Below are 11688 nucleotides of genomic sequence, written 5' to 3'. Positions count from 1 at the left end.
CCTATAACCTTTGCTCTCAATACTGTAATCAACAAAAATTAATTTAACATCCTTATCGTCCAATTATTTGCACTGTGTTTGTGGCTCCAAAGCATAAGCTAAACGACTAAAAACGTGCATGTGATCAATAGATGGATTTTTATCAAGCTATGCCTCATAAGGAGTCATAGACTACAAGGCTTTGGTAGGAAACCTATTTACATAAGTCACACACATGATAGCTTCAAGCCAAAACAAATATGGTGAAGCTTGAGCCTTGACCATACATTGTGCCATCTCTGTAAGCGACCCATTCTTTCTTTCAACAACACCATTTTTTTGAGGTGTATACGACATTGTACATTGGTCTTCTATCCCACAATTAGCCAGGAATGCATTAAATTCAAAAGACATATACTCTCCCCTTCAATCTGAACAACAGAGGGTGCCCATAGTATTTAGAGACATTTTTAGCCATAGCTAGAAATTGCTTGAATCACATCAACACTTCAGACTTAGATTTAAGCCGATACACCCATGCATGCCTAGAGTAATCATCAATGAAAGTCACGAAGTATATGTAATTGCCTAAGGATGGATTTTGCATAGGCCCACAAGCATCACTATGCACATATTGCTGCCTGCATGTAGCACTAATTGAACCATCCTTTGAAAACTTTAAACGCTACATCTTACCCAAAATAAAACCTAACAAACATGCTTAGAAGGTGCTTCAAGAGACGACAAAGAAGCAACCATATCAAGTTTTCACAAATGCAACAAACTAACAAGATTCAAATTCCCAAAACGTGCATGCCAAAGCTTTGCATCTACAATTGCATTTGCAAAATTTTGTCCTCACTTGTCGTACAAAGGGAGCTTATATAGCCCATGGCACAATATGCCAAATGTAACTATTTCATCACCAAAACTAAGATCATGAATTTTATATCTGTCATCCACAAATTTGACAACAAGACCAAGTCTTGCAAGTGCAAATACAAACAAAAGATTCCAAGGACCTAAACTGTCCATTTTTCATCCACAAATTTTTCAACAAGACCAAGTCTTGCAAGTGCAAATACAAACAAAAGATTCCAAGTACCTCAATTAAGGCAAGAAGGTTGAGTATGGGTACTATTGCACCACAAGATCCTCCACAAGGCGAGACATTTGTCAGCCTAAGACCAACCTTCCCAAAACATGAAGAACCCATCCAATCACCACTTTGGGAAGAAGAACATGGCCAGCCATCCTCCTCATGCACAATCCCAACAAAAGACGAGCGCTTGCTCGAGATAAAGCAAAGGAACCTAGCCCTCGATGAAAAAAATTGGGAATGGGAGGAAGCAGTGTATCAAAGTTCCTACATGACCCTGCTTCCTTTAAGAGATATTAATGACAAGGAATACATGAGACACCACTAGATGTGGATTCCCTTCTAAATGAAGAGCTGAAATACCAGCCAATGTGGAGACGCCACTACTTTTTGGAGGACAAAAAGCAATATATTCTCATGCCACAAGAGGCAGGTTGACCCCACGTTCTGTCCAATCATGCGATGCAACCCGTGGAGCAACTTCGTAGCTCTAGAAGAAATCTGTAGGCTCTTGCTCAAGATCCGCCAGAAGGTGGTCCAACCTCAGTGGCCTAGAACTTGCATGCAAAATTCTTCACTGATGATGATGTGGTTTTGAGCATCCGTACTAGCTCGCATAACGAGGTCATGCAAGATTCCCCTCACCGAGTACTCTTTCCCCTTCTCTATTAAGGTGTTCTTTTCTCTTCTCTGCCTCTGAGGGAGCCTTTATCCCTTCCCCCTTGGGGGGTGGGATTGAGGAATTAGAAGATGGCTCTGCATGAAGCTCTACACAATGGTCTGGTGGGAGGTGAACCTGGTCCTGCGTTTGCAGCTCAGACAAAGCTGCTAATGGCAATCCGGCACTAGTACAAGTTGTAGGCGCTTCGGGAATTTCCTTCAGCAATCCGCAGCAAGGCCCCACCACCTATGCTCAGGCTTTACACAACAGACCCTCCCCGCTCATGCAACAGCATATGCAGTCAGACATGCTGAATAACTTTATGTCTCCTCCTCCTGGTGGGGCCTTCAATGGAGCTGGTCTGAATCTGGTAGGGCAAAGGCCTCTTCAAGTAAGCCCTAACACTCATTCTCACAATGGTCTATTTTCTGTATTTACCTATGTCTAGCAAAATATGGAGCATCCTAGCATTGAAGAAGCCTATGTACATAAGGAATCCCATGTGCATAATAAGGGGGAAGTTAACCAGGCAGAACCAAACCATAATCAGGGAGAAGATAAGGGTAAAGAGGATAGCTTAGAATCTTCTGAGAATGGTCAAAAAGATGGAGGTAAACAAGAATCTCATAACATCAACAGTGTAGCAGGGGAAGTGATAATAGGCGCTACAGAACTGGAGAGTTGGTACAAGCATCTTATGGAAAGGGTGGTGATAGGGCTATGTCATGCTGTTAGACCACCGGTGGAAGTTCTAAAGCAATGGACTTCATAGGAATGGAAGGGCAGAAACTTATTCCCTACTCAGGTGAAGTATTTACCTAACAACTATTACCTCTTTTTTTTTTTTTTGAAGACTCTGACAATGCTCTCTAGGTCATCAGCAGAGGATAGTGGCTGCTAAAAATACCCCTATGTCTGTGTTTAAATGGTCTAAAGGAGTTGACCCCAAAGGCAAAAAAACCTTCTAAGGTGCTAGTCTAGGTTGATTTCTCTGATTATCCAACTGAATTTCTCCCTTGGCTTAAGCAATTAGGTGCTCAACTGAGAAAGGTGCTGGGTCAAAAACCTACTAATGGAATTAACCCTAAGTGGGATCCTGAGCTGCTGATTGAAGTGGACATTGCAATGCCTTGTGCTGAGAGAAAGTATTCATCTTAAAGGCCAGAAGGGTCTAGTTTTGCATGAACAAAGGGTTATCTACATAAAACTTCCAAATGCATGTTTCCACTCTTTCAAACAGGGTCATTTCATAAGAGATTTCCCTAAGATGGCTACCAAAACTCAAAAAGAACCAGACAAAATTAGAGAAGCGAAAGAAGGGGGTCAAGGCTTCCTTCAAGTCAATAGAAGAGCTAACTTCAGAAATAGGAATCTAACCAGAAACAACCCCACCAAAGTGGTAAACATATTTGGGGCTCTCCTAGACGATGTTTTTGACCCCTCTCATGTAGAAGAACATGAGGATCCATCCGACAAAGCCTCCTCTTCTCAGAACCCTCAAGCTAGTCCTAAAGAACACTCAACCTCTAACCATGTAAAAGAGGCCCCTTCCCATAATATTACTATTTCCCCTCATGTTAACCTACTGGACAAATCAAGAGCGATGCTTTCAGATTTTGAAGCCTCAGACAGTGAACCAGTTATTGAAGCCATTCCACTTCAAAACTCGAGCCCTATAAAGGAGGATTTGGATGTAGATGTTGATCAAGACAATCTTGTCCAAGAACTTCAAGAACATGACAATTTAGTATTGGATAAGTTTTCACATTCTCCAAACCCCTCTGTGGACATTTTGATGACACAAGCAGAGGAGGAGACTTTACCCCAATTGGGTTTCAAAACAAAGACGAAAAAGGAAAAAAGCACAGACCCTAATAGGGCCTCAATTTCCTTTGTCAAACCCTCTAAATCTCATAAGAAATGAGTGAGATCACATGTAATTTTTCTTTAAACTGCAAAGGTCTTTTTGACCCCGCTAGAGCAGTATGTACAAAAAAATGGGTCACTGATTTGAATTTGCAGGCTGACTACATTTGTCTGCAATAATTAAAGTCAATAGGATTCACTCTAGAGAACCATTTGATGAAAATTAGTAACATCATAAATGGTTTTTTACTAACCATTGTGTAGGGAGAGGAGGAGTTGCTATTGGAATACACTCTAAACATGAGAAGTCAATTGGGGAAGTACAGAGAGGTCAAAGAGGAAATTTGATAACAATCACTCTAAAAGAACCTTTTAATTATTCTATTGTCACTCTATACGCTTCTTATTCAATGTCAAAAAGAGAAAAATTGTGGACAGTATTAAGTGAATCAAAGGTCCTCTAATGATAATTGGAGACTTTAATATGGTCACTTCTTTAAACGATAGGTTTAAAGCTTTTGGGAAAACCATTCAAGGCTCTGAAAAACAAAGTTGGGACCACTTAGCAGATAGTCAGGCTCTTGTGGACACTTTTAAAGGCACATGTTTTACTTGGTCTAATAATCAGCTTGGTCTTGCTTTAGATCTGCAAGACTGGATAGAATGTACATGTCAGCCAACCTCTTACAACCCTTCTGGTTGGTGAGTTGAAAAACTGACTCTTCATTATTATTATCTAATCACAAACCCTTGATTTTTGAGTTACATAAAGAGGAACATATGTTCAAAGCTAGATGGCCCCATTTGGATAGCACATTGTTTAAGATGGCTTCAGTCAAAAAAAAAGTCGAGCAGATCTTTAACAATGCATTCAATAAACAATCTAGTTCTTTTGCTACTTGGGAAGAAGCTATTAGAAACACTCATAAGGCTTTGACTGATTACAAAAGAAAGACTAAGGAACCAAGGCCTAGCAAGAGGATGATGACTAGTCAACAGATCTCTCTGCTAGAAAATCAATCTCCTATTGACGTGTCATCTCTTGAGCTTTTGTCCCTAAAACACCAGCTTAAAAATGAGGAGCTTCTGGAAGCTCAGGGTGACCTTGCCTAGACCATAGAATTTTGGGTTGGCAAAATAGATAGGCCTAGTACTAAAATTTTTGCTTTTTAAAAGAAAATGCAAGGATTTAATCCCCTTTTTGATTGATAAGAATAGAAATCAAGCTTCTTCTCAAAAAGAAAACTTGGAGATTGATAAGTCTTTTTTTTCCAATAATTTCTTTGGCTTTCCCCTAAGAAACAAAATCATCACTGATGCCAGATCAAAAATTGCTCAAGTAAGGAAAAAAATAGTCTCAAAGAATGTGGCAAATATGTTGGCTGAAGGGAAAGTCAAAGAAACTATTGGAAAGTTAAAATGTGGCAAGTCTCCTGGTGTGGATGGTGTGCCTAACGAATTTTATTGCTTGTATGAAGACTTTATTTCTCCTTATTTAATAAAATTCTGGCAAGAAGCCCTAGCTAAAGGAGCTCTCTGCCCTTTTATCAATGCTAGTGTAGTCAAACTCATTCACAAGAAAGTCTGTTGGACGGATACGTCGCGATGGACGTCAGCACAGCGAGTGTTGCTAAATTGGCTTTATCTTACAGAAAATAATTCTAAATGAATTATTGGATTTATAAGTGAGGGTTTTCTCGCTTGGAACACCAAGGAAAAATAATTCTAAATGAATTATTGGAATTTTAAGTGAGAGGGCTTTTCTCACTGGAGACATCCGAGTACAGAGTATTCCTAGTGCGTCATTCAAAGTAATGACGGGAGCATTGAGAACGGGAATATCTGTAAGGCCACCAGGAACGGGTACTTCTGATGCGTCACATCGGATGGGTGACAGGGAGCATCGGGAAGAAGTATCCGACCATCCGAGAACGGACATCTCTGATGCGTCATAGGATGGGTGACATAGAGCATCGTGAAGGAGATTGTACCGTAAGTTCGGTAGGAAAGGACTAGGTGATGGGTATTCCTGATGCGTCACAAGGTGGGTGACAGGTGCATCGGAAAGGGAATATCCATAGTTGGGAGGAAATTCCGAACTGTGTTAGAATTGTGCACAAGGAAAAAGCAAGCACTTGAATGAAGATGGGTTCAGAGGAAACTTTGAGGAAAAATAGATGCTTTCTGAGAAAGCGGGATTGCTTTTCGGGAAAGCAGATGCTTTCCCGCGAGGAAGTTTATGTTTGCATTGCCATTGTGCGTGTGATTGCATCCAGGGACGCCTGGGAAGTGCTGTGAAAGCATTGTTTTTAACTTATAAGGATTTATTGAGTTTTTGGGTAGGTTCAGACTATTTTCAAAATACGTCGGCCGCCCACTTAATAAGTGGGCAGCCATCTGATAAATAAAGCAACCGATCCACCAACGTTTTCTCTCTCTCTTTTTCTAGCAGAACATTAAAAAAAAAAAAAACGGTCGCGATCTCTACGTGAGCAGTTATTCGTGCTCGTGACTAGGAGCTATAAAAGCATCACATGCCCTCACTTAGAGGGGAGGACCAATCTTTGCAAGGAGGAGATGCTGCTGCAGATTTCAGTCGTAAAGAAGACGTTGCCGGTGATGCCCATGGCTGCCCCAAGTGTACCAGATGTCGCCAAGACCCGGTGCTCGAGTTTTCTCGCGAAGAAGTGCATACGAAGCGTGTTTCCATCGCGACAAGTTGCTGTTTTTCTTTGTTTTCAACCCATAAACGTCGTAGACGGGGTTGATTTACGAGAAGGAACCCGAGAACACACCTCTTTTGTGTGTAGGATTGGAAGAGAGGATTTTCTATGGAGAGATCTCTTTCGAGGAATTGCTTTTCGAGAATCGAGTTGCGTTTCGAGTGTCGAGACTTTGAAGGTAACGATTTTCATGTTCTGATCTTTGAGTATTTGATTGCAGGTGTACTTCCTCTTCGCGAGGGAGTAGGAGCAGAGGAAGGCATGAGCCTCTGCAGGAGAAAAGCGCTCTGAGGAACTAGAGCCAGATCAGCCCAAGGGTCAGAGAGATCCATGGATCGGAGAGAGGTAGTCTCTCAAGTTGTGATATGGAAGTTGGGATTCCCAAGTAAGAAGTTCGTGTTCGGGAAAGCAGAGCTGTTCTGCGGGAAGAGGACTCTGGAAAGAGAGTTGCAAGGATGCCATGCCCTGAGACTGGAAGGTGAGATCCAGAGGCGAGAACCTTGATTCTCGAGGAATTGGAATAAGGAACGGAACTTCCTTGGAATAGGGTTTTGCCCTGGGAATCGGAAGCTGAGGCTTCCGGGAACCATCGAGTCTTATTCTAGAACGAACGTGGTAATACGTTCGGTTCAAGTGCTTGTATAGAGTTCTCCTCAGTAATAAAGATACTATTAGGGGGGGGGGTGGGGGGACCAACCCATCTTCTGGTCCCCAATACCGTGTCGATCTTCTCACTCTCTATCTCTCTCTCTCTCTATTTATTTCTCTCTATATCCTCTGGCTTCAGTAATAAGTGATAAATCCTATTTATCCGAATGTATTTTATATTGTTATGCGCTCCCGTTTGTGACAGTGGTATCGGAGCATGGTCTCCTCTCTTTCTCTGTAAAGGAGGGCGACTCTGGGAAGATACGGGAAGAAGCCATGACAAGCCAAGAGAGAAGTAAGCAGGTGGAAACCTAAGTCTTGCAGGAAAATCTCGCAGAGTTGGAATTTTTTTTTCTCTCTGCAAGAAGGCGACACAAGACTTGGGATTCTTTGAGAAGGTGACAAGAGCATGATGCTCAAGAACCTAGAGAATCTGAGGAGCGGAATGCTCAAGATACTTCAGAACCCAGAAGATATCCATGAACATCAATCCGGAACCATAGCCAAGAAATCCCGTCATTTCGGGAAGAATATGAAGAAAGTCTCTAGACCTAGGAACACTCCAGTCAGGTTTTATACTTTTGACGAAAGGGAAGATATCCTGAAAGCTACTGCTTTTATTCGACAGTTTGAAGTTGTTTTTGTAAACGACAATTTTTGAGAAGTGTCGAAGGTGAGGCATATGACCAAACACCTCAAGAGGATTGCAAGTACTTGGTGGTATACCAAAGCTCTGCAAGCAACTTACAACAAGACTTGGATTTAATTCAAGGTTGATTTTTTTGACAAATTTTTTTCCTCTATGCTTTGAAGAAGGCATCCAAGAAGATTGGGATCGGTTTGCCCAATAGGAACACGAGTGAGTCAAAGCAAGTAGTGGTTCACTCTTGCCAAGGTAGCTCCATTCTTGATTCTCTCTGAGGAAGGATATGAAGAAAGTCTCTAGACCTAGGAACACTCCAGTCAGGTTTTATACTTTTGACGAAAGGGAAGATATCCTGAAAGCTACTGCTTTTATTCGACAGTTTGAAGTTGTCTTTGTAAACGACAATTTTTGAGAAGTGTCGAAGGTGAGGCATATGACCAAACACCTCAAGAGGATTGCAAGTACTTGGTGGTATACCAAAGCTCTGCAAGCAACTTACAACAAGACTTGGATTTAATTCAAGGTTGATTTTTTTGACAAATTTTTTTCCTCTATGCTTTGAAGAAGGCATCCAAGAAGATTGGGATCGGTTTGCCCAATAGGAACACGAGTGAGTCAAAGAAAGTAGTGGTTCACTCTTGCCAAGGTAGCTCCATTCTTGATTCTCTCTGAGGAAGGAAAGATGAACAAATTTAACGAAGGACTTTTGCCCAAATTTGTAAACCCATCTCCAGGATACTTTGCAGCAGATGGTAGAGTCAACAATAAAAGCTGAAAGTGTACACCTTAGTGTATATAGAATCCAATCCCCGTGGTGGGACGAGAAACATTGAACATAGAAAGTTTGGAGTAAGGGAATTAAATCTAACTCCTGAGTTCTTGAATAGAAGACCCTTGAACTTTAAGTGAGAGGGCAGGCTTTTTAATCAAAGTTACATCTTTGAGGAAATCATAAAGTGCATTATGCTTGTTTGCTCTTTTGCACGAGGTATGGTTGTGTCTAACCAGGACAATCACTCTCGAGTGTTTATGAGAGTAAGGTTGAGTCAGAACATTGTTTATATGATGAACTGCTTTGCTTAACCATCCGGAAGATCCATGATTGATCTGGTATCCAGTAGTTCTCCAACAAATTACCTGCTATTGCGGGTAGGAAATTATGAAGGAACCATTCTGAGTTTTCAAGGAAAGAAAAGCTTTCATGAAGCTTGAGTACTTTTTAAGCCCACACCCCCTACCCGGTAAGGGAAGATATGGTAGTGCTTTTTGCACAAGTGAATGAACACTCTCTTTACGAGGGAAGGAACAAGCGACAACTACGGCCTGTGCTTGAGGAATCCAAGGATTTAAATCCTAGATTATTTGATGAGCATTAGGGGAATTTTGAGGTCATTTTTGTGCCTTTTAGTGTGTAGAGACAGAGTGGTCTCAACCAATGGTTGAAGAGCTTCTGTTACGGAACCTCTATTTTTGAAAATTCACAAAAAAAGCAAATATTCTATCTTTACCGCAACTTTGAGCTGGTAAATAGCAATGTAAACAAGTAAAAGTGCAAAGGCATTCAATAGCTGTCGCTTTTAGAAAGACGTACTTCTCATATTATATTGTTTTCATTTTGCACGTCGTCATCATAAAACAACGTTTGGATTCTATCTCATGATCTTTTCCAGATTTGAACCGTTTTTTGCACATTCTGCTTATTCTTCTCTTGAACTCAGGCTAAACTTCTCTGCTCATTCCTTTTTTCACCATGGAATCTTCATCACGATCAAAATGACCAAGAACTTCCATTGTAGCCATTGTCACTTACAACACGACTGATCAAAATGGAGAATGGATTCCAATAACTATACACAAAGGAACGTGGATACTGATGCAATAGAACAAGAGAATAAAGTCTTCCACCAAAAACTCTTTCTTGGCGGGATGGAAGGGTATTGTTAAAGATTTCAGCTTTGGCGACAATAAAAAATCAATCAAAGAGGTGCTGGTGCAGCATGTGTACATGCATAAAGATCTGCATATTGACTCAGAGAGTTTTGCTTTGCCATTACATAGACCAAACTGTAAGTCTCTTAACTTAAATCCTTATTTGTAATGCATGTTGTATAAGGTTATTTGTTGTACAGGTTTGTATCCTTCAAACATTATGGAATGGCAGCCAGTAGAATGTGTTATAAATATTCTGGATGTGTGTCATGGATCAATTGGTGAAGAAATATACAAGGGAAGGACTAAGGGTTCACTGGCAGAGAATGGAATATTCTTCTTTGACCATTATTATGTTCCACCTAGAAGGACTGGAGAACTTGGAGCCACAACCAAGCTAGACTTGCCTGATTTCAAAAGTGGAGAATGGTCACTCCCTAGCTCAAATACAAGTGAGGGCTACATGTGCAAACTGTTTTGTGAGATTCAAAAGTGTTTGAAAGCAAACATAGCAAGCAAACAGAGTAGAATTTCTATATTCATGCCCATTACAGTTTTTGTAGACTTCTTCTCTAATGCTGAAGTCAGAAAATCTAAAACAATGTTTTCAGTGAAGACTTTAAACTCAACAAATGTACTTGAATTTGTGGATGAGGGTTGGAACACCAAAACAGTGAATGGAATCACTTGTAATGTGCAAGCTGGCTCAATTGCTTGCAAATACATGATAGGGACACAAAACTTCATTATGTCATTTTATTACAGAAGATGGTACTATGTTGGTGGTCAGCTAACTCCACTTGATCAAGACATGGAGGACTTCATTGACAGCCCAATAGAAGACATTGATATATGGGTAAACAATGAGCATCTGTCAATTGTAAAGATAAGAGGCATGTGTAGCTTACATCAATTGAGATTGAACCTGCAAAATGATGAAATTGAACTGCCCACAACATTCTGCTTTCAAATAAATGGTGAAAAGGTAACTGTTATCCCTAAAAGTCTCTTGTTCTCTTATTGGTTCTTTATTTAACTTGGACTGTTTTTGTAGGTATCAAAAAGGAATGAAAAGAGGCTACAGTGCAAGGACATCTTGGATGGCATTGTACATTTGGTGCCTTAAACATCCTTCAAGGCAATTTTGTAACACATGACTTGCAAGGATCTTATTTTGTATCATGAGCTGCAAGGATCTTATTGAAATAAAGATCTAAAAGGATCTTTATTTTGTTATTGAAATGCAACTTTTCCAAACATCAATGATTTTACTTCAATGATTTGATTTTGTAACAGAGTCTTAAAACAAGGTGATCAAAATGTATTCAATTTCAAATATTTGCAATTACATAGAATAGACAATTGGATACAAGTGGGCTACAATTAGAGTGGGCTACAAAAAGCTAGAATAGTTTTCTGCCAGGAGTTTTCCTGTCCCTAGGGGACTTCTTTAATGGGGTTGGTGCTTTTGCAGTGGGCTCTTTGGCAGGAGGGCTTGAGGGCTGCTTCCTCTTTCTCTTATCATCCATCTCTTCACTTGCCTTTTCCTGCTCACCACTCTCTTTTTCCTCTTCACTTCCCTTTTCCTCTTCTAGTTTTGCTTTCCCCTTTGTCTTTTCTAGCTTTGCTTTCCCCTTCTCTTCAACGTCATCATCTTTAAATACCTCTTGCAGTTGTCCATTTGCTTCAATCATATACTTGATAATCTTTGCTCTTGTTAACCATACATGGTTCTCACTATAGCACTCTCTGTTGATCTATACAAGGCAATAGAAAGCAAGTTTTAGGAACAATAAAATGAGAAAAAATACAGCTGGCAAATATGAAATATACTATACTTCTATATTCTGATTGTCATTGCAGTATATGAAGTTCAAGAGGAGCTTGGCATTTGTCACTACCCTCCATCCACATGAATGGCTTTCAGGCTCGATTGTAACCTGCAACTCATTACATGTATTTATGGGAAAAAATATTTGAGGATAATCCATTGAAGTGAACAAAGCATAAAGAATTCCAACCTTCACAACTGAAAATTGGATTTCAGTCAGCATCTTTGGCATGGGTGGACAATTCTCCAGTGTCTCTATAAATCTTGTAGCAGCACTGTCCAAAATTCTTTATTAAAAGTATGTGC

The 11688-nt window shown here is 40.3% G+C and overlaps 1 long non-coding RNA gene across 4 annotated transcripts; it reads left to right on the top strand.

Annotated features, from left to right (window-relative positions):
- Positions 1-1536: 1536 nt before the first annotated feature.
- On the top strand, positions 1537-10814 carry LOC147447311 (uncharacterized). 4 transcript variants are annotated; one of them, XR_015189609.1, is made up of 4 exons: positions 1537-2130; positions 9341-9688; positions 10317-10536; positions 10606-10814. It is a non-coding gene; the product is annotated as an uncharacterized LOC147447311 (long non-coding RNA). The 4 variants fall into 4 exon arrangements; XR_015189610.1 differs by lacking the exon at positions 9341-9688 and having other exon boundaries at positions 1560-2130; positions 10320-10536; XR_015189608.1 differs by lacking the exon at positions 9341-9688 and having other exon boundaries at positions 1566-2130.
- The last annotated feature ends 874 nt before the right edge of the window (positions 10815-11688 follow it).

This window comes from Adiantum capillus-veneris, chromosome 11 (assembly GCF_014529385.1).
Source record: "Adiantum capillus-veneris isolate H3 chromosome 11, ASM1452938v2, whole genome shotgun sequence".
NCBI lineage: Eukaryota > Viridiplantae > Streptophyta > Polypodiopsida > Polypodiales > Pteridaceae > Adiantum > Adiantum capillus-veneris.
The sequence above is the reverse complement of the archived record's forward strand: the minus strand, read 5'-3'. Positions and strand labels throughout refer to the sequence as shown.